This window comes from Schistocerca piceifrons, chromosome 8 (assembly GCF_021461385.2).
Source record: "Schistocerca piceifrons isolate TAMUIC-IGC-003096 chromosome 8, iqSchPice1.1, whole genome shotgun sequence".
In the NCBI taxonomy this organism is placed as follows: domain Eukaryota; kingdom Metazoa; phylum Arthropoda; class Insecta; order Orthoptera; family Acrididae; genus Schistocerca; species Schistocerca piceifrons.
Genome location: NC_060145.1, coordinates 414,993,859 through 415,018,128, shown reverse-complemented (window position 1 = coordinate 415,018,128; position 24,270 = coordinate 414,993,859). Strand labels below are relative to the sequence as shown.

General features: G+C 37.1%; 1 pseudogene; it reads left to right on the top strand.

The window, feature by feature from the left end:
* LOC124711114 overlaps positions 1-24,270 on the top strand; it is a 206,826-nt pseudogene that overhangs the window by 93,187 nt on the left and 89,369 nt on the right.

The window sequence follows — 24,270 nt, the reverse complement described above, 5'->3', positions numbered from 1 at the left end:
CATGCTAGGTGGTGGCCATGTTGTGCTGCCATGCTAGGTGGTGGCCATGTTGTGCTGCCATGCTAGGTGGTGGCCATGTTGTGCTGCCATGCTAGGTGGTGGCCATGTTGTGCTGCCATGCTAGGTGGTGGCCATGTTGTGCTGCCATGCTAGGTGGTGGCCATGTTGTGCTGCCATGCTAGGTGGTGGCCATGTTGTGCTGCCATGCTAGGTGGTGGCCATGTTGTGCTGCCATGCTAGGTGGTGGCCATGTTGTGCTGCCATGCTAGGTGGTGGCCATGTTGTGCTGCCATGCTAGGTGGTGGCCATGTTGTGCTGCCATGCTAGGTGGTGGCCATGTTGTGCTGCCATGCTAGGTGGTGGCCATGTTGTGCTGCCATGCTAGGTGGTGGCCATGTTGTGCTGCCATGCTAGGTGGTGGCCATGTTGTGCTGCCATGCTAGGTGGTGGCCATGTTGTGCTGCCATGCTAGGTGGTGGCCATGTTGTGCTGCCATGCTAGGTGGTGGCCATGTTGTGCTGCCATGCTAGGTGGTGGCCATGTTGTGCTGCCATGCTAGGTGGTGGCCATGTTGTGCTGCCATGCTAGGTGGTGGCCATGTTGTGCTGCCATGCTAGGTGGTGGCCATGTTGTGCTGCCATGCTAGGTGGTGGCCATGTTGTGCTGCCATGCTAGGTGGTGGCCATGTTGTGCTGCCATGCTAGGTGGTGGCCATGTTGTGCTGCCATGCTAGGTGGTGGCCATGTTGTGCTGCCATGCTAGGTGGTGGCCATGTTGTGCTGCCATGCTAGGTGGTGGCCATGTTGTGCTGCCATGCTAGGTGGTGGCCATGTTGTGCTGCCATGCTAGGTGGTGGCCATGTTGTGCTGCCATGCTAGGTGGTGGCCATGTTGTGCTGCCATGCTAGGTGGTGGCCATGTTGTGCTGCCATGCTAGGTGGTGGCCATGTTGTGCTGCCATGCTAGGTGGTGGCCATGTTGTGCTGCCATGCTAGGTGGTGGCCATGTTGTGCTGCCATGCTAGGTGGTGGCCATGTTGTGCTGCCATGCTAGGTGGTGGCCATGTTGTGCTGCCATGCTAGGTGGTGGCCATGTTGTGCTGCCATGCTAGGTGGTGGCCATGTTGTGCCAGGTAAGGTTAGGTGGACACTGCATGGCTGGGCATAAATAATTGTTCACTTTTAACCAAATCTTAAGTAGGTTCACTTGTCCACTCATCATTGCAAGCACAGTTAATGGAGCCTGTTACAAATGGCCCAAAAGACAATGGTAGATCCATTGTGGCGGAAACAATGTAGGCTGGCACAAGAAGTTCTTAAATTATGAAAACAGGCCCAAAATAACTCGATGAGATGATGATGGTGTCAATCACCACTGTGGCTATTATGTGGAATCAGTTGGAGACAACACACACTAAGTATTGAATATGCATTTATTAATCACTGGTACATGACAAATATGGCAGCAGTTAGTTACATGCCAAAAGAGAAGACAAGAACAAAGCAATCCAAAGAAGCAAATGTCACAAAGTTAGGGAGCTCTGCTCCAGAGATACGACAAGTTGGTTGGTAGGGGTTTATTCTACTGAACTACTTCTGGGTGTAACACATTATTAGTGATCTCTATTACAAAATGTACCTGTATTTTAATGTTACTAATTTCTTCTATGTTTGTAATTTTACTTATTGCAAGACTTCCTTACATGTAACACTTTAAAATATACCAATGACAAATTTTTGGACCTCTGTGGACAAATAATGATTTACTAAAGATGAGACAGGAACTGAAGTTGAAGGTAGCAAAGCAAAGTCTGTTATGCTTAAGTTTTCAAATATTCCTTTACAACAGAAAACCCTGAATATTTGCCCCCATTTAATACTTGTAACCACTGAAAAGATAAGTACTAGTGTCAGTGGTGGTTAGAACCAGCTGAAATCATTCAGATTAAATGAAGCTCCAGGGCTAGATGGAATTCCTGTTAGTCTATACTGGATTTGCAGCTAATTTAGGCCCTCTTCCAACTATAATCTATCCTAGATAACTCAAAAAATCATGCCAATTTCTTGGGAAAAATCACAGGATACACCTGTCTGAAAGAAGAGCAGTAAAAGTGATCAACAAAACTACCAGCCAATATCCTTGACATGAATCTGTTGTTGAATCTTAAAACATATTCTGAGTTCAAACATAATGAGGTATCTCGGACAAAATGACCACCACAATGCCAACCAGCATTGATTGCAAAAACAAACTCGCACTTTCTTCACATGACATACGGAAAGCTTTGGTCCAAGGCATTCAGGTACATGCTGTATTTCTTGACTTCCAAAAAGTATTTTCATACCACACTTACACTTACTGTCAAAAGTGTGAGCATAAGGGGAATAAAGTGGAATTGGTGACTGGGCTGAGGTCTTTTTGGTAGGGAGGATGCAACATGTTACCTTGGATGGAGAGTGTAAAGGAGCACCCTCCTCTGTTACCTTTATTCAGCTGAAGTTACTGATACTTTCTACCTTTTAAACAGGGTACCATTATCTTAGCAGTTTAACTAAAATAATTTCATATGATATTGTATATAATACATTATATTTCTGGCTAAAATGTGTAAATATTAATCACTTTTTCTTTGTTATAATTTATATGTACTAACTCCGTATGTACAGTTAAAATTACTCTGCCTTAGAAACATTTGAAATATCAAAATATTCACACTTAAAATTCCTATTATTAATTACACAATCTGATACTAATTATTAAATTTCATGGATTGATTTCCAAAGTAATGGTATAGATCAATAGAAAATGAAGTTTGTGAACTCCTTTAAATATTCTTAGTACCACAGAATGAAGTAGTACTGGGCACACATCTGATATGAACAGATGTTTTTATGTTTGTCAATAACAGTGTAATTTTTGATAATGAAGTGGAAATTGTATGGCCAGTATGCACTAGAAAAATGTGAAAAAGTAAAAGTAAAGATAAAAACAGGCAACTATTCAGTAAATCTCACGTCATTTTGAACCTACAATACCAAATATTTCAACCTCAAGAATTGACCCCCTAGATGTGAAAGACCGGAGAGAACTGTGAGGAAAGAAGATATTAAAAATGTTTGTTGTAAATCTTACTACTCTTGAAGCTTATTAAAAGCTTTCATCTTGAAATGACTGTCAATAAACAAATGAAATGACGGAGGGTAAGATTACAGGAATGAGTGTCAGAGGTAGAAGTAACTTCAGGTGTGTCCCAGGTAAGTGTGTTATTTACTCTTGCTTTTTGTTGTATATTAATGACCTTGCAGACAATATTAATAATAAAACAAGGTTTCTTGAAGATAATATTTATCTATAATGTACTACCTGAAAGAAGCTGCATAAATATTCAGTCACATCTTTATAAGCTGTTGAGATGGTGCACAGATTGGGAACGTGCTTTAAATGTTTAGAAATGTAAGTTTTGAAGTTCACAAAACTAAAAAGTGTAGTATCCTATGATTAATATGTCACCATTAGAATGAAACAAGTCATACAAATAGCTGGGTGTTAATGCATTGTAGGGATATGAAATGAAATAACAATACACATTGTCATGGATTAAGCAGATGGTAGACTTCAGTTTATTAGTAGAATACTCTGATCTGCAGTCAGTCTACAAAGGAGATTGTTTGCAAATCACTCATACAACTGATTCTAGAATATTGCTAAAATGTGTGGGACCTATACCAGATACGACTAACAGGGGGTGCAAATGGCCACAGGTTTGTTTAATCTGCAGGAGAGCAATAGAGATGAAGGAACTGAACTGGAAGAGTCTTAAATATAGGTGTAAACTATCCCTAGAAAGTCTGTTAACAAAGTTTCAAGAAACACCTTAAAATAATTACTCTAGGAATATACCCCCTATGTATCACTTCCATAGGGATTGTGAAGATCACATTAGAATAATTACTGCAAGCACACAGAGGCATTCAAACAATTGTTCTTTCCAAGTTCCATGCATGAATGGAACAAGAAAAGTTCATCATAACCCTTTGCCATGCACCTCAGTGATTTACACAGTATAGGAAATTATTGAAAAAAATGCAGAACTTACTGTTGTAACATATTTGGGAAAAGTCTGATAAAATCAGATTTGTGCTTCTGAAAACCAACCAAAAGTCCTCAAAATGCAAAACACACTGATCACAAGGCACACTGTGATAACAGCATAGATCAGCCTGATAAATTTGAATGTTCAGGTGTTCATAAGTGAAAATGTGGTAAATCAAAAAGTTTTTATAGGACTGGACAAATTTTACAAAAACTTTAAGGAACATCTGAATATGAATGATGTGAACCTATCTTTATTTGGAACACACTTGCAGGAATAAAATTACACAGCCACTGACTTGATAAAGTACCTATTAGTTCCATGTATTGCTGAAAGAGGTGGCTTACTAAAAATTTGGAGAAATAGAAATTTTCACATAGTAATGAAAAATCCCAGTATTTTAAATGAACACACATCTAAAGTCATTTCACTAGGATTCTTAAATGTCATTTCTTTGTTCTTCTAGGAGAAACTATACAAATTAAAAGTAGCATTAGATAATGTGCAGCTCAAATAATTCTTAATTGTACAGCCACTGCCAATGGGAACTTTGTAAATCCAATCAGCACATGGTATTTTTTTCTGAATATATTCACACACATAGAACATGTATTACTGCATAATCACAAAATCACAATTGACATACACTAAAGAGCAATATGTATACGCAAAGTCACATGATAATCACATAAAGAACCATACACAACCATGAAATGGCACTATAGTTAAGTTTTCGTCTCTGGCAGTATATATACTGCCAATGGTGGACAATGTATGAAGTACAGTAAAAATAACTAAAATGCAGCTATGTCAAACAATTGACATTTGCAATTTTAAATCAAATTCAAAATGCCTGATCTAAATTATAGTAACATCACAAAGACCTGATGTGTATTAGTTGAACTTCACAGCAATACTTAGAATTTACATTTCAGGTATCTTAATTTACAGGTATCTTAATTTACAGGTGTGTATCGGAGAGATCCTGACATTGAAATATTCATAGACATTAGTGATGTCTCAGAGCTCAAAGGACACAGCATCAATTCTCAACTGATTGTTGGAGGGAACATGACTCTAACAGAAGCTATGGAATTATTTTACAATATTTCAAAGACTAATAAAAACTTCAGCTACACTAAAGTGTTGGCAGATCATATAGATTTGGTTGCAAATGTTCCAGTCCGAAATGTAAGAATGGTAACCTTTGTGCCAACTACTATTTGTAGAAGTACAGGAATGTTACATGTTGGTTTATCTGTTTCAGGCTGGAACTATTGCTGGAAATCTCATATTGAAACATGAGCACCCAGAATTTCCATCAGATATTTTCCTGATGTTGGAGGCTGTTGACGCAAAAATTGATATAAGTAGGTGCACGTCATACATTAAAGTGTAAAATTCATGCTATTTTTATTAATAACTCCAAAAGTGTTTAAAATGTTACTCAGTGTGACAAACTAATGTTCAGAAATTAAGTAGTTTTATTGTAATCAATAGACAAGAACTGTTAATGTTTCAACTTATCTTCATAGTTGACAAGACTGGAGCACAGACTGTCAGTCCACTGGAGTATTTGGAAGTTGACATGAAGCAGAAAATTATAAAGAGCATTACTTTGCAGCCCTATGATGATAATTATTTCTTGAAAACATACAAGGTGAGTTTTCAGTATCATATGGCACATGCAGGGAGCAAAAGGCTATTTATGATTTGTACAGAAACTAGATGGCAATTACAAGAGTTGAGGAGCATGACAAGGAAGCAGTGGTTGGGAAAGGAGTGAGACAGGGTTGTAGGCTATCCCCAATGTTATTCAGTCTGTCTATTGAGCAAGCAGTAAAGGAAACAAAAGAAAAGTTTGGAGAAGGTATTAAGATCCATGGAGATGAAATGAAAACTTTGAGGTTTATAGACACAACTGTAATTTTGACACACACACACACACACACACACACACACACACACACACACACACACACACACACACACACCAAAGGATCTGGAAGAGCAGTTGAACAGAATGGACAGTGTCTTGAAAGGAGGATAAAAGACAAACATTAACAAAAGCAAAATGAGGGTAATGAAATGGAGTCAAATTAAATTGGGCAATGCTGAGGGAATTAGATTAAGAAATAAAATGCTTTAAGTAGTAAGAGTTCTGCTATTTGGGAAGCAAAATAGCTACTGATTGTTGAAGTAGGGAGGATAGAAAAGCTAGACTTGCAATGGCAATGGAAGTGTTTCTGAAGAAGAGAAATTTGTTAACATGCAGTATAAATCTGTCGGGGAAGCCTTTTCTGAAAGTATTTTTATGGAGTGTAGCCATGTATGGAAGTGAAACATGGATGATGAACAGTTCAGACAGAGAGATTAGAAGGTTTTGAAGATTAAAGAAGAAAAAAAAAATCATTTGTTTTCCTTTGTTCACTGTTACTGCAATTCCTGAAAAATCAACTGTTTCTGATGCTTTTCAACACTGTATAATCTTAGATTACTGGTTAAATTTGAACTAGAACTGAAAAACAAAATAACTCAAATGATTTCCTTGAAACACTCAGTGAAACACTCAGTGAAACACTCAGTGAAACATTCAGTGAAACAAATGTCTTACAGTACAGAAGAATCTCCCAGAATCCATACTTTGTGCTTGATGTTTAATGATGTGACCCTTAACTGTGTGACCCTGTAAAGGTCATTAAAATACCATGTACTGGCAAGCATCTGAAGATGCATAATTGAAACAAAATGAAAGAATTAATCATAAAAATGCTGTAGCTAAGGGAAGGTTTTCAAATTTCATTTCCATGTACCTCATTTGTTCATACAACAAAATATCAGGCTACAGTTGTCAATGAAAGAATTTCAGATATGTGAAAGTAAAAATCAGTGAAGTTTTTTGAGCTAAATGTAAGTGTATTGAATAAATCTTAAACATCACACTGGTACATACAATTTATACATACTCAGGCTAAATCACACATTGTAGAATTAGTAGTAAATTTGTCACACCAAAAACCAGCAGCTATAGCTACTGCCTCAGTTGTAGGAAGAAATTCTTCTCCTGCCACTAACTTAATAGGACAGGTTAAGTAATCTGCAGTAATAAGACCCTTGTAAATGTCTGCAAGATCAGCACAAATGCAAGGACTTCCTTCACCAGAACTATTAGGTTACTAGTACCTAACAATATGGTACTACAAAGGAGGGAAATTTCTTTGTTACTGGTGTCAAATTTGATTTCTGAAGACTACAACCAGGTTATTTCATGGAGAGTATGGAAGCAGTACCAGAAGAAAATGCTTACAAACGCTGAAACCACTGTGTATTGTATTTTTATTGATCCAGGCAATCATAGTATTGTACAGATGTACATATGATATTGGACAGGTCAAGAGAACATATTTGCAAGTAATTTTTAATAAATTGATTTCACATTATTTTGCAATGAGGAAGTTAGCTATCTTTAACAAAACTATAAATACAAATGTTGTATTGTAAAATACAAACAGCAAATACAAATGTAACAGTAAAGTAGTCCAGTGTATTTCATAGACATGCACAGTATATAATTTTCAGACCTAATTGAACATTTATCATAAAATTGTTTACAATTTCAACCCCTTTCAAAAAAAAATGATCAACTGCATAAAAGCAATGGTCCAAGAGATATTTTTTAACTTATTTGTGAAGGCTCTTGGGTTCTTTATTGCTTTGATTTCATTTGGTAAATTATTATACATTTGTATCCCAATATTTAAAACACTTGTTTGGTAGCAGGTAGTTCTGGACTGAATCATATGTAGGTCAGATTGCTGCCTTGTTGCATAGTTATAAATATCTCCATTGAATTTTAGTGTGCAGTCATTGTTTAACAGGTATGACTTGACAAATGAGATGATATTATAAATGTAAGCAGAGGGCAGTGTCATAATGCCATTTAAATTATCTAATCATATGACCACTGATATACTAAAGGTGTTCCTATTTTGGTCTCAAGGCCATCCTAGTGTGATGAGCAATTCTGACAAATCACACATGTTTATTGTCTTTGTGTGGCCTAGGGGCCAAAACTCACTGAATGTTTTTATGTAATTGAAGCAGAGCTGCTGTTGAATGTAAATTACAAGCATATTGTCTGAAAGCTCTGTTCTGTGCACATAAAATGTAATTTTAGCTTCTCATTATGTAATATAAGTCATTTTAATAAAATTCTGCTTTCAGATTATGCCTAGAGCTCAAAATGCACATGCTTATGTAAATGCAGGATTTTTATTTAACTTGGATATGAAGAATGTTGGCAAAATAATTTCCAGGCCTAGAATAGTGTTTGGAGGCATTTCAGCTCAGTTGGTAAGCAGTAACTTACTCACAATCTTGTACATAGTCTCTTAAAATGAACTATACATTCAGTGAATAATACTCGGGTACTAAGTATTTCCTTAAAACAATCAAATACAACTGCATGATTTGTGTGTTCTATTGCTGATGGATAATTTCACATCAAAATACGTACTGACAAATAGTTAAACAAAATGGGCACTTAGCTATGCTTTGAAGTACAATGACTTGTTCTGATAACTATGAAAACTTTGCTTTGACATTATCAGTATGATAGTTTTGCATGGCATTGTAAGACAGAGGCTGCCTTGAAATGGCAAGTTATGGATATGATGCTAAAATTTTCATCATACACAGCAAAAAACCTGCTCTTATGAAACTGGAGAGGAAAATGTGTTTCAAAAGTTTGGCATGGCATGTCATGTAATCTCATAAATTCTCTGAACTATACCAATATGTGTTCGCAGTGTCAACAGCACACACTGAGTGGCTGTGGGTGTTGGGTGAAGCAGTGTACTGATCAGTGTCAAGCAGTAGAAGTAGCACAAGACAGGGCTATTTTACAAATCTGGCCATGCACAGTTGTTGCCCTTGCCAATATGTGGCTCCAAATGGCTGCATTTACTAAACGTTAGTATGAAAACAAGTGACAGAACTAAAATTTGTATGGATTGTATTTAAAAAGTTTCCCATTACATAAAACTGTTTGTCTCCCCTTGAATTAGGCTGAATTGTCTTCATTCTAAATTTTATATTCAAAAATATAACTGCAGAGATGTATTCACGTTTTTGGTATGTCATAGAGACTAAAGTATATGCAATTTCTTTGGTGGTGCATAGCAAGTTCAGCCAAAATTGGAAATTCATATTTCATTAATACAATAATGGGTAACATAACATACCAATATAGTAAATGCGATAGTGAGAGTTAAAAAAAAAAATTGACACAATGGTACATTATGCACCCACTGCCATACAACCATATGGTAGCTTGTGAAATGTGGCTGTAAGTGAAAAGTCTGACTTAAAGGAGGACAGTGCTATTTAACATATTGCCGCAAAGGTTATGTGGTTTCAGTAAAATACTGCAGTACAATTGAAGAAACTAAATTATCCTGATTTGTGAATGGTGAAAACTATTTACAATCCTGCCTCGTGCACTAAAATCATTTCAGAAATGAAAGCAATTCTGTTAATACTTACAGGAGCCTTACGTGAAATACATACATCAACAGTTTTGCATCACCTCGGTTCTGTGAGTTCCACACCATTTACAGTAAATTGAAATATAGATTGCCATAAACATCATTTCTGCCCATCTACATTGCTCATGAAAACCGCACATTGCATGTTGTATCTACAGTGAGACCTTGACAGGTGGTAGTCCAGATTGCTGTACACACTGATACCTCTAATACTCATAATGCCACACCAAAACAGAAGGGAACCTCCATCTCGTTGTACTCAATGGACAGTGTGGCTATGGCATTCACCTGACTGGTTTGCCTCCAGACATGTCTCCAACAATTGTCTGGTTGAAGGCATACATGACACTCACTGGTGAAGAGAACATGATGCCAATCCTGAGTGGCCCATTTGGCATGTCACTGGGCCCATCTGTACTGCCCTGCATGGTGTTGTGGTTGCAAAGATGGACGTCACCTGGACATCAGGAGTGAAGTTGCACATCATGCAGTCTGTTCAACATGGTGGCGTTGCTGTCAGGTAGCGATCACCCACTGCAGTAGTAGCCTTGGGCAGCCTCAGTAAGGCATGTCATGTACAGTTCCAGGCTGTCAAGGGTGATCACATTCTTTGTTTTGTGAACCTTAGACATTTTGGTACCCACTCTACACAATTTACAATAACCAAAGCCCTCTGTAACAATGTTAGAGGGCTAGGCTTGAAATTAGTCACATTTTTAGAAAGGTCAGAAATTGACATGAATTTTGTGAAAGTTTATCACTTACGTCTGAATGTCTTCCTTGATCACTTTCATCAAGCACATCTGTGCAGTCTGCATTACCAGCCTTGAATTCTCTGCACCATTCCCACACAAGTCATACAATCCCATCATTCAAATACCACACTGTTGTTGCTGTTGTTGTTGTTGTTGTGGTCTTCAGTCCTGAGACTGGTTTGATGCAGCTCTCCATGCTACTCTATCCTGTGCAAGCTTCTTCATCTCCCAGTACCTACTGCAACCTACGTCCTTCTGAATCTGCTTAGTGTATTCATCTCTTGGTCTCCCTCTACGATTTTTACCCTCCACGCTGCCCTCCAATACTAAATTGGTGATCCCTCCATGCCTCCGATCCCTTCTTCTGGTGAAGTTGTGCCACAAACTTCTCTTCTCCCCAATCCTATTCAATACTTCATTAGTTATGTGATTTACCCATCTAATCTTCAGCATTCTTCTGTAGCACCACATTTCAAAAGCTTCTATTCTCTTCTTGTCCAAACTATTTACCGTCCATGTTTCACTTCCATACATGGCTACACTCCATACAAATACTTTCAGAAATAACTTCCTGACACTTAAATCTATACTCGATGTTAACAAATTTCCATTATCCTCGTTTTGCTTTTGTTGATGTTCATCTTAAACCCTCCTTTCAAGACACTGCCCGTTTCGTGCAACTGTTTCCAAGTCCTTTGCTGTCTCTGCCAGAATTACAATGTCATCGGCGAACCTCAAAGTTTTTATTTCTTCTCCATGGATTTTAATACCTACTCCGAATTTTTCTTTTGTTTCCTTTACTGCTTGCTCAGTATACAGATTAAATAACATCGGGGAGAGGCTACAACCCTGTCTCACTCCCTTCCCAACCACTACTTCCCTTTCATGTCCCTCGAGTCATATAACTGCCATCTGGTTTCTGTACAAATTGTAAATAGCCTTTCGCTCCCTGTATTTTACCCCTGCCACCTTTAGAATTTGAAAGAGAGTATTCCAGTCAACATTGTCAAAAGCTTTCTCTAAGTCTACAAATGCTAGAAATGTAGGTTTGCCTTTCCTTAATATTTCTTCTAAGATAAGTCGTAAGGTCAGTATTGCCTCACGTGTTCCAGTATTTCTACAGAATACAAACTGATCTTCCCCGAGGTCAGCTTCTACAAGTTTTTCCATTCATTTGTAAAGAATTTGTGTCAGTATTTTGCAGCTGTGGCTTATTAAATTTATTGTTCGGTAATTTTCACATCTGTCAACGCCTGCTTTCTTTGGGATTGGAATTATTATATTCTTCTTGAAGTCTGAGGGTATTTTGCCTGTTTCATACATCCTGCGCACCAACTGGTAGAGTTTTGTCAGGACTGGCTCTCCCAAGGCCATCAGTAGTTCCAATGGAATGTTGTCTACTCAGAGGGCCTTGTTTCGACTCAGGTCTTTCAGTGCTCTGTCAAACTCTTCGCACAGTATTGTATCTCCCATTTCATCTTCATCTACATCCTCTTCCATTTCCATAATATTGTCCTCAAGTACATCACACTTGTATAGACAGTCTATATACTCCTTCCACCTTTCTGCTTTCCCTTCTTTGCTTCGAACTGGGTTTCCATCTGAGCTCTTGATGTTCATATGTGTGGTTCTCTTACCTCCAAAGGTCTCTTTAATTTTCTTGCAGGCAGTATCTATCTTACCCCTAGTGAGATAAGCCTCTACATCCTTAAATTTGTCCTCTAGCCATCCCTGCTTAGCCATTTTGCACTTCCTGTCGATCTCATTTTTGAGACGTTTGTATCCCTTTTTGCCTGCTTCGTTTACTGCATTTTTATATTTTCTCCTTTCATCAATTAAATTCAATATTTCTTCTGTTACCCAAGGATTTCTACTAGCCCTTGTCTTTTTACCTACTTGATCCTCTGCTGCCTTCACTATTTCATCCGTCAAAGCTACCCATTCTTTTTCTACTGTATTTCTTTCCCTCATTCCTGTCAATTGTTCCCTTATGCTCTCCCTGAAACTCTGTACAACCTCTGGTTCTTTCAGTTTATCCAGGTCCCATCTCCTTAAATTCCCACCTTTTTGCACTTTCTTCAGTTTTAATCTACAGTTCATAACCAATAGATTGTGGTCAGAGTCCACATCTGCCCCTGGAAATGTCTTAAAATTTAAAACCTGGTTCCTAAATCTCTGCCTTACCATTATATAATCTATCTGATACCTTCTAGTATCTCCAGGGTTCTTCCATGTATACAACCTTCTTTCATGATTCTTAAACCAAGTGTTAGCTATGATTAAGTTGTGTTCTGTGCAAAATTCTAACAGGCTGCTTCCTCTTTCATTTCTTAGCCCCAATCCATATTCACCTACTACGTTTCCTTCTCTCCCTTTTCCTACTACCGAATTCCAGTCACCCATGACTATTAAATTTTCGTCACCCTTCACTATCTGAATAATTTTTTTATTTCATCATACATTTCTTCACCACACTACAATGAATTTTTTTCTGCGCTGTTCCTTCAGCTTTCAGGTATTGAATGACATAACATACCTCATAATTGGTTGGAGAAGAAATAACTGTCCATTTACATTGCCTGCTGCTTACACAGTGATGAATAAGATGGCTGACAGACACAATGTTACCATCAGTCACCTTTTTCAATCAAGAGTCCCATGAAACTATAATCATTTGTCTAATACTAATGACCAACCAGAGATCAATTTATCAATAGCTCTAAGATTTTTCATTGTGAACAGGTCACACCTTCATTTAGAGCCAAGACTTTCAGCCTACTCTAAGTTTAGGAGACCCTTAGATTGATGACAAAGGGATATCGTGATTTCTGGAGGTGGTTTATTCCAGTGTGTTTCCTGAGGCATGCTGCATCAGAAGTGTCTCTTGATGCATGCTTCCCATCAGTACTGGTTATATTCCCTGTTGTATGTTATTAAATTACATTCATGAATAGAATAGTCACACACAGTTATCACACCCACAACAGTTAAACTCACAAACCAGTAATTGATCAAATGCCATGATGGTGTGAGATGAAAAGCAGCATGTTAAAATCTAATCCTTTTAATGAAATTTTATTATTCAACAAAAACTGTAAACCTGACAGAACTGGGAAGTAACTTAGTTATATGACAAAGTATAGCTATATTTCTTAAAAGTAGTGTACACAGATATTTCATGGTGCAAGTGGAGAAAGTGACACCACAAAATGATTTCCTGAACAGCTGTGTTGTATTGCTACTAATGTTAAATATGAACAAGAAAAGCTGATAATGTGCAAAATATTCATGTTGTGTAAGTCAAAGGTGTAAATTATAGCAGGAAGAACACACATCTGAGCAGTGGAATGAAGATACCTGATCCAAAGAAAAATTTACAAAAGCACAGAATATTTGTTGGCAGCAATTAACATGGTATTATGAACACTACTGCAAAACTGATTCATGGAAACATCTCTTCTTTTGTCACAAAAAATTTTACCTGTGGGATTTCTTTTTAAAAAACATCTGCTTTCAGTATTAGTCTGATGAAAACTTTATTATACACCTGTTCACATCTACACCCTGTATCTCAAATCATGAAAAAGATTAAGAATAACTGTAACTGCTATTCAGATGTAACATATAACAATAAAATCTAAGTGTCAGACAAAATTACTATCATATTTATGGGTGTTCAGTCGGTCGGTGTAGTAAAACTGATTCACCCCTTCAATGGGTTGGCTTGTGGCAGTTAACCGCAAGATTGTTTCCTAATTGTATCACAGCATTACAGTTGTGACCACATCTAGATACGTATTTGTTATTCTCAACAGATGTCACCACTTACTATATTTGTGCAATTCGTGCTTTTAGCAGTTTGGTTGCTATTGTTGTTTGAAATAGGAGTGTTGCATTTGTGGTGTGTTTGCCACTACGTGCCTTGTGATTTATTTTCTACATTTTTGTTTTTCTTATGCCTCAAGGCATTCTTTATATTAGATACAATTAATATTTGAAATGAATCAAATTTCCCATATGCAATTTTTATTACTTTTTACAATCTTGGATGTTGATTTGCTGCAGTATATTATTTTTATAAAAACATGCTTCATTAGGTCTCATTAAAGGTGTGGAAATGCAGAAAAAGAGGGCATTTGACAGGGACCATCTAATTGTATGTGTTGAAGACTATGAGAAAGTATTGAGAGAATTGTCAGAAAAATTACAAGAATCATCAGATTCATGTTAATCTGAGTCTGAAGAGGAAGTTATTGAAGAAAACCACAGCACTGACTCTGAACAATTAAGAGGAAACAGATGACCCCCCCCCCCCCTGGTTGAAGAGGGGAGACAACAAACAGATGATTACCAATTTTATGTAGAAAAAGATAAACTATTTGGATAAGTGCTTCCTCCTCCTTCTAAAACCAAGGCAAAGAACATTCTAAAAGTTTTGCCAGGTCCAAAAGCAAGTGCTGAAATTATGGAAAAATAAACTGATGCATTCTACCTATTTATTACTGATTGGATGATTGACAACTTTGTTGAAAATACAAACTGTTACATCCAGAATAGTAAGAGTTGAAGTCCAATATTAAAGAGAATGGGACTGCAAAGACCCCACTAAACAAGATATAACGGCTCTTCTATGTGCATTGTATCTAACAGGTATAAAGAAAGGATTGCATACAAATTACTGTGAACTGTGGGATGCAGATTGTACAGGAATGATTATTTTATGAGCTCACTTCAGCTACAAGTGCTTTCACTTTCAGCTTTGAACTCTTAGGTTCGACAACCTGGGTACCTGGAATGAAAGAAAATAGTGACAAACTAGCACATATTCAGGACTTCCATCAAGTTTGTCAACATCTGCCATGCTCTCTACAATGTCAGCAAGTTTGTCACTATTCACGAGATGTTGCATCCTTTCAGAGGACACTGCAGATAAGTACGGTATATCTCTAATAATCCTGCAAAATATGGGATTGAGATTTATGCCTTGTGTGATGCCAAAATATTTTGCACCCTTAACTTTGAAATTTACTGTGGCAAGCAGATGCCAGGACCCTACCTGAAGTCTAACAAGCCTAATGACATTGTGCAAAGATTTGTGACTCCAGTTGGGAAAACAAACAGAAATCTTAAGACTGACAATTACTACAGTAGCTACCATCTGGTTGAAAATCTCCTTGGCAAAAGTTCTACTTTCTTGGGAACCATGAAAAAAATAAGGAAATATATCAAGAATTCTAAGCAAATAAAACCTGAGAAGTGAAGTTATGACTTTTTGGTTTTCAAGATGACTTTTGTATGGTCTAGACTGTTACTAAAAAAACAAAGGTGTGAATTTTTTATCAACAATGCACAGCACAAATGAAATAGATCGACTAAGAAATCGAGTCAATTTGAAATACAATGCTACCAAAGGAGAAGTAGACACTGTGAAGCACATGAGCTCATCCTACAGCACTTCCAGAATAACATGACGATGGCCACTTGTACTTCTCTACAGACATTTAGATATTGCTGGCATAAATGTGCTCATTATTTTCAAATTAAACAATCCTGATAATAAAGAAAGATGAAATTTTTTGAAACATCTTGCTCTGGTCCTAATAGAACAACATTTAAATCAACTAGCATTACTTGGCACTTCTCAAGGATATTCATGCCTGCTTGACCAAGTATAGGCATGAAGAAAAGACCAAGGAGTTAACAAAACCTGGAATTTGTTACGTATGTGGCAGGCATAAAAACAGAACCAAAACAGTATGTATGAAATGCAAGAAACAGTGTCAATGTGAAAGTGAGCTGCAGATGGAAGTTAACTGATTTACTCACAATCACAAACAGGAGTCAGAGTTTATGAATGCTCCATTTCATAATGTTCCCTTATTACTTTTTTTCACGTGAATCAGTGCAACTAAGTGACATAATGAAAGCAATAAAGAATATCATCTTGTTATAAATTACAATGACAATAACAGACAATTGTGAAGGCAACAAATAAATAAGATTATTCTTATAGACCCATATAATGTTATGTTTTCTCTAATAAAATGTAACTGGTGATTATATAAAGCTTATTTTTCCTAAGGTTAAAAATTTAATACTAATTGCAGTGTAAAAGCTGCAATGCGCCGACTCATGGAGGTATGAAAGACAAGCCCACCGAAGGGTTAAATTTGAATAGGAAATAATGAGCTAATCATACCAAAATGTGAAAAAAACTAGATTAAAAGTTGTAAAATACCATCTTACTGCATACATATTTTTAAAAGACAAAATAGGCAGCTGATAAGTGATATTTTGGATAATGTGCACTTTTCCTTTCATATTATGCATGAGTATGTGATCAGAGGAGTAACAATTCACATTGCAAATAGGTACATGCTGCAGAAACAGAGAGATTCTTGGAGGGTAAAAATATTTTTGAATTGGACATCCTGCAAGAAACACTGAAAATTTTAGATTCTGAGCTTACACCTTCAGAGACACCACTGGAGGCTTCACCAGAATACCGTAAGAATTTGGCTGAAGCTTTGTTATACAAGGTATGTCACTGGAATATTTAATACGATTACACTAAAAGCAGACTCATGGTTAAAATGGAAAATTCTTGTCTGTTCCTTAAATTTACTAAGATTTTTATTGGGTTCAAATTACTACTAGATTTCATGACAATATTAAAAACACATTGCAGTGTGTGCTGAGTATATCTCCAGAAACAGTAAGACCTGTACTCAGAAGTGGAGGTGAACTGCTGAAAAGGCCATTGTCATCTGGGAAACAAGACTATGACACACACAAGGAATTGTGGCCCCTTGGAAAGCCAGTGCCAAAAATTGAAGCTCTTGTGCAATGTTCTGGTAAATATTAAATCTATTTATTGGTTCAGTTTCATTATATGCATCAGTTTCATTACACACATGTCTAACACAAATGGTATTTATAGTGTTGCTAACTTTAATGAGATGTGATTAGTGCTGCTCTTACATGATATAGTACTGGAGCTGGATTAAAGGCACCCATCTTAATGTGTCATCTTGCTCTGTTAAACAGCAGGGCTGTGAAAGTGCTGTAATTTATACAGTATGTCTGTCAAACAACAGTGACATTTCCCAAAGTTGGGGAAAATAAAAATAGTCATGAAATTTCATAGAACACAGAAATAAGGACCATCGAAGTTTGCACAAAAAAAGTCAGGCAGTACAGAGCTCTGTAATACATACCATTAAAGAGACAGCAACAGCAGAGATAACCAATGTTTTTTGAACTTATTAATTCCCTGCAAAGGGAAATCCATAAATTTTGGGACTATGCAGAACATGCATTATATTCAGTTCTGTGTAACAGTCATACCAACAATTAATGTAGCACTTGAACAGGAGTTAGTAAGTAGAGTAGAATGCTCAATTTTAATCAGCAAGTACACTCACATTTGAAGTGAGAGGAGCTTCTTACTGAGCTTCTCAGACAACAATGTTCAATTAATTTTGTTCTTTATACAATTGTAGGGACTGGAAACAAAAAATCAACCTCAGAAAATTGTTCCACAAGATGTTACTAAACAATTTGAAAGAATGTACATGTTGCCTGAAAGTAAGCAGTAAGAAACTTTACTAGTTCTGCATTTCCGTAAAAGAATCAATCAGATGGTCTATAGAATATGTAATAAACAGCAGCAAGAAAGGAATCACAGTTTACTAAGGTCATTTCTCTCCTTCCCTTCTTCCTATTACTTATTTAGGTGCATTTGAGCCATGCTCTTAAATTACATTCTCTAATGTTATTATGAACATTTCCTACATTTAAAAACCATTTATTTCAGGTGAAGCAAAGTATGTGAATGATGTACTCACTATTCCTGGTGAATTATATTGTGCATTTGCTGTAACTGAAATTGCAAATGGTCATATCAGAAGTATAGATGCCACAGATGCTTTGGTAAGTCCTTACTTATTGTTGTTTGTTACATAGCAGTGGTAATCATTAAACAAGTAAAGACTTAAAGCATTCAGAATGATACTGATAATAAAGTTTAATGACTTTGGTTTCCAAAGACTGCTTCAGTACTAATAACAAACAAAAATAAATGCTGCACGGTTTGAGGCATCATATCACGGATTGTGCAGCTCCTCCTGCAGGAGGTTAGAGTCCTCCCTCAGGTGTGTGGAATATCTGAAGCTAAGCAGCAATTTTCAAACCTATGAAAATTAACATAAAATAGCTATGTAGCACATGGAAAGGGCAAGGCAAGGAGAAGTTAGAGAAAAGAGCTTCTATAGAAAATACTGATACAGAGGAATTACGGAAAGCATGCTTGCTTGCACTTAGGCTGTGCATTACATTAGCATATTAACTGTTTCTAAGCAAAGTGTAGAGCAGCAGTTTTAAGTTCCCTGTCCAGCTAATGCTTAGTTTCCTGAAAGAAAAAAACGTGCCTCCAAAACAACTCTTAACATTTTCTTTCACACACCTATGGTTTGTAATGAGAAAACTGTTTGGTGTATTTCAGCTTACATTGTTATTTCTTCAAGATAAGAACTGAAGTCACAGGCAGTAATAATTTTTAAAAAATCTGCTCATTCTTAACTATTCTTGTCTAAATCTGAAAATCACACTTTTAAACTCCATTTCTATGAGCTGGTGAGCACAACCAAAACATATATCGTAGTTTCCACTTTCTCATTTTGCATGCAGGAGAGAGAGCTTCATAATGTTACACATTCAATTTGCACTAAGTTTGAAATAGCTGTTAGTGATGCACAGGTATGATGCAGAAAAGGCACATGATCGTGTCTTGTTCAGAGTTACATTCAGGGCACAAGCCATAGCGCTTTTAATGTCTTGTACTTGAGTAATTTTCTTGCTCGGATTTTAACTGATTTAATTATGCTGTACAGTGGATATTGCATTCTACTTGAATTTTTGCAGGCTGTTCCAGGTGTAGTTGCTTTTTATGATGCAAAAGACATACCAGGAAAGAACAACTTTTTTCCTAGAATGATTTTTAGCTGTGAAGATGAAGAGGTAAATCACTAATATGAATTGTAATGTAATGCTGAATTGTATTCTATGGAGAAAGGTAAAATAATATAGTGATTACTGTTGCAGCTATTCTGTTCTGGGAATGTTAAGTACAATGGACAACCAGTGGGGGTTGTTGTAGCACAATCTCATGATACTGCAGTCAAGGCTGCTAAGTTGGTGAAGATAGACTATGATGTTGTAAATAAGCCTGTAATTCACTTGAGAGAGGTAATAAAGTCTGGTGATAAAAGTAGAATGGATGTAGCAGGAGAAATGAAGCCAACAGAAACTGGACGTAAGTATATGGCCATTGGTGCAAAAATGTGATAGTTTTTAAAATGTAATAGTTGTTTAATATAATACAGTTAATGACTCCCACACACATTTGAACTTGCAAACAATATTTATGATGAAATTTATTTTATAATTTGGGGACCAAGTTTGCACTCACTTACCTTTTCAGGCTGTATGTTTAATGTGAATAATAGGATGATGATTTAAAGGCCACAATTAGTACCACCTCCTGATAATGACAATGGTTTGGAACACTTCGTTTTTCATTGACAAAACTGTGCAGAAAAAGATGGATTACCATCACCATAGAAATGATGAAACTGCTTCAACCTCTGTTACATGAGAGATTTTTTTTTTTTTTTTTTTTTTTTTACCTCCACTACACGCGTGTGGACTGAGTCTGCATTGCGTTTTATACCATTTTCATGAACAATTCTGACATTACAGTTGGCAAACATATTAGTCTGGATAACATAAATAAAACAATGAATTCATAAACACAATGTATTTCAGCATCAGTAGTGTACATAAAATATTTTACTCATAATTTACCCGTAAACCAAAAATAACATTTATTGTACTCACAGAAATTTACGTTCATTCTGTTTTTTCACTGTTTTTCCAAATGAATATTAACCAACACTCATCTTAAGTAAATTAGTTCAGAAACTTATTCAGAAAACTATAGTTTACAGCCTCACTGTCAATTCAAGTAAATAACTCGTGGTGGTTGCCATTTTCACTGCACTCACTGCACAGATATGCACTGACATGTTCCAGGCATACAAATTTATTGCACACATTGCAGGAAAATCTCATTGGTCTGTTTTTTCCTATAACAGGAGTTGCATCCTCCTCAAGCTGTCATTTGTGGAGGTCTAGGCAGAGCTTCACTGTTGGTAATCCCAAATTTTCCTGGATACAATTCTTGATGTTCACTGGTGTACTTAGATGATTGACTTTCTTTGTCATATAATCACGCAACAGTTCTTTGGCAAGAACATTTAGATAGTCTTTTCTGGGAATTGTTGAATCTGAATTGCTCTTGTAAATTATAAATGGCCACCTTCTGGTAATTCTTGTCACAGAGTATGTACATTTCATCTCATCAACTTTATCCACACCAAATTTAGTCTTGTTGTAAAATGTTATTTCCGGCTTGCACTTTCCCAAATCATCATCATCATCATGTAAAGTAGATAGTACCAGAACGACCTTGTCTTTCTTAGGTTTATATGAAATCTGAGTCATATTCTTCCTAAATGCAAAAATGCTGGATTCCACAGGGTGATACTTTGCTACTGTCCTAAATGGAGGAATTTCACATTTATTTTTTCGAATTTTTTCGAATTGTTCCGAATTGTTCCAACCATTGTCAACTTGTCTTTTTCCAACAAGTCAGCTGCAAGTGGAATTGATGTGAACCAATTGTCACATGTTACATTTCTGCCAAATTTGGATATGCATTTCACCATTCTTTTGACAATAGCATGAGGTGTGTTATCACAGAGATAAGGCCTATCCACTTGCTTTCCACAGTATATTTCTAAATGGTTGGTATAGAACATCCTTGCAACTGTAAGTGCAAACATTTTTATACCATATTTTTCCAGTTTTGGTCGATTGTATTATATAAATCCACATCTACCCCTGAATGCATCCAATATTTCATCTACTGTAACCAGTTCTGATAAACTATAATGTTTCTTGCAGTTTTCATTGAACTGATCTATCAAGAATTGAACAGCAGCTAATTTGTCTATTTCCTTCCGATGAGCTCTGTTTCTGATATCAAATCTCGGACATGTCAGCAAGAAACGAAAATGGTTCATGCCCATTGAAAGTCTGAAGTACTCCACCCCAGTACCATCTGCAGCCCAGAGATCTAGTAAATTTGTGTGTGATGTTCATAGCACACCTGCCAAGAAAAGGAGTCCTAAACAAGCTTTGATTTCTGTAATGTTAGTGTCTGCAGCATCTCTTTCTCTGGAATATTTAGAACAGATGGTAGCAATGTAAATATTAGTGCAGCAAACAATTTCTTCTAAAATGTCATCTGTGAAGAAAAGTTGTAAACAATCAATTGGATGCTTGGCATTTTTTGCTTCGCCTATGACTCCAGGTAAATGCCTGACAATTATGTTGTCTTCTTACTCTTCTGCTTTGGATTAGAGGTTGATGGCTGTATTGCATACCGTCTATCCCAAAATACAAGTCAAATTTTTCGATAGAATCACTTTCATCCAGTGACTGTTCCCTATCTGAATAGTGATCACTTTTGAATATTGACTACAGACCAGACCACAAGGTATCAGATAGCGTATATAATGGTAAGACAGAGATTTAGCAACCAGGTTTTAAATTGTAAGACGTCTCCAGGGGCAGATGTGGCCTCTGACCACAATCTATTGGTTATGACCTGTAGATTAAAACTGAAGAAACCGCAAAAAGGTGGGAATTTAAGGAGATGGGACCTGGATAAACTGAAAGAACCAGAGGTTGTACAGTGTTTCAGGGAGAGCATAAGGGAACAATTGATAGGAATGGGGGAAAGAAATACAGTAGAAGAAGAATGGGTAGCTCTGAGGGATGAAGTAGTGAAGGCAGCAGACGATCAAGTAGGTAAAAAGAAGAGGGTTAGTAGAAATCCTTGGGTAACAGAAGAAATATTGAATTTAACTGATGAAAGGAGAAAATATAAAAATGCAGTAAATGAAGCAGGCAAAAAGGAATGCAAATGTCTCAAAAATGAGATCGACGGGAAGTGCAAAATGGCTAAGCAGGGATGGCTAGAGGACAAATGTAAGAATGTAGAGGCTTATCTCACTAGGGGTAAGATAGATACTGCCTACAGGAAAATTAGAGAGACCTTTGGAGATAAGAGAACCACATGTATGAACATCAAGAGGACAATATTATGGAAATGGAAGAGGATGTAGATGAAGATGAAATGGGAGATACGATACTGCGTGAAGAGTTTGATACAGCACTGAAGGACCTGAGTCGAAACAAGGCCCCCGGAGTAGACAACATTCCATTGGAACTGCTGACGGCCTCGGGAGAGCCAGTCCTGACAAAACTCGACCATCTGGTGAGCAAGATGTATGAAACAGGCGAAATACCCTCAGACTTTAAGAAGAATATAATAATTCCAATCCCAAAGAAAGCAGGTGTTGACATATGTGAAAATTACCGAACAATCAGTTTAATAAGTCACAGCTGTAAAATACTAACACGAATTCTTTACAGACGAATGAAAAAACTAGTAGAAGCCGACCTCAGGGAAGATCAGTTTGGATTCCGTAGAAATATTGGAACATATGAGGCAATACTGACCTTACGACTTATCTTAGAAGAAAGATTAAGGAAAGGCAAACCTACGTTTCTAGCATTTGTAGACTTAGAGAAAGCTTTTGACAATGTTGACTGGAATACTCTCTTTCAAATTCTAAAGGTGGCAGGGGTAAAATACAGGGAGCGAAAGGCTATTTACAATTTGTACAGAAACCAGTTGGCAGTTATAAGAGTCGAGGGACATGAAAGGGAAGCAGTGGTTGGGAAGGGAGTAAGACAGGGTTGTAGCCTCTCCCCGATGTTATTCAATCTCTATATTGAGCAAGCAGTAAAGGAAACAAAAGAAAAATTTGGAGTAGGTATTAAAATCCATGGAGAAGAAATAAAAACTTTGAGGTTCGCCGATGACATTGTAATTCTGGCAGAGACAGCAAAGGACTTGGAAGAGCAGTTGAACGGAATGGATGGTGTCTTGAAGGGAGGATATAAGATGAACATCAACAAAAGCAAAACGAGGATAATGGAATGTAGTCAAGTCGGGTGATGCTGAGGGTATTAGATTAAGAAATGAGACACTTACAGTAGTAAAGGAGTTTTCTATTTGGGGAGCAAAATAACTGACGATGGACGAAGTAGAGAGGATATAAAATGTAGACTGGCAATGGCAAGGAAAGCGTTTCTGAAGCAGAGAAATTTGTTAACATAGAGTATAGATTTAAGTATCAGGAAGTTACTTCTGAAAGTATTTGTATGGAGTGTAGCCATGTATGGAAGTGAAACATGGACGATAACTAGTTTGGACAAGAGGAGAATAGAAGCTTTTGAAATGTGGTGCTACAGAAGAATGCTGAAGATTAGATGGGTAGATCACATAACTAATGAGGAAGTATTGAATAGGATTGGGGAGAAGAGAAGTTTGTGGCACACCTTGACCAGAAGAAGGGATCGGTTGGTAGGACATGTTCTGAGGCATCAAGGGATCACCAATTTAGTATTGGAGGGCAGCGTGGAGGGTAAAAATCGTAGGGGGAGACCAAGAGATGAATACACTAAGCAGATTCAGGAGGATGTAGGTTGCAGTAGGTACTGGGAGATGAAGAAGCTTGCACAGGATAGAGTAGCATGGAGAGCTGCATCAAACCAGTCTCAGGACTGAAGACCACAACAACAACAACAGCTCTAGACCACTACATTCTTCATTACCAAGCTCTTCATCCAACCACTGCAAAACCTGATAGTCATCCACTGTTCTTCTGAAAAAAAAGTGTATA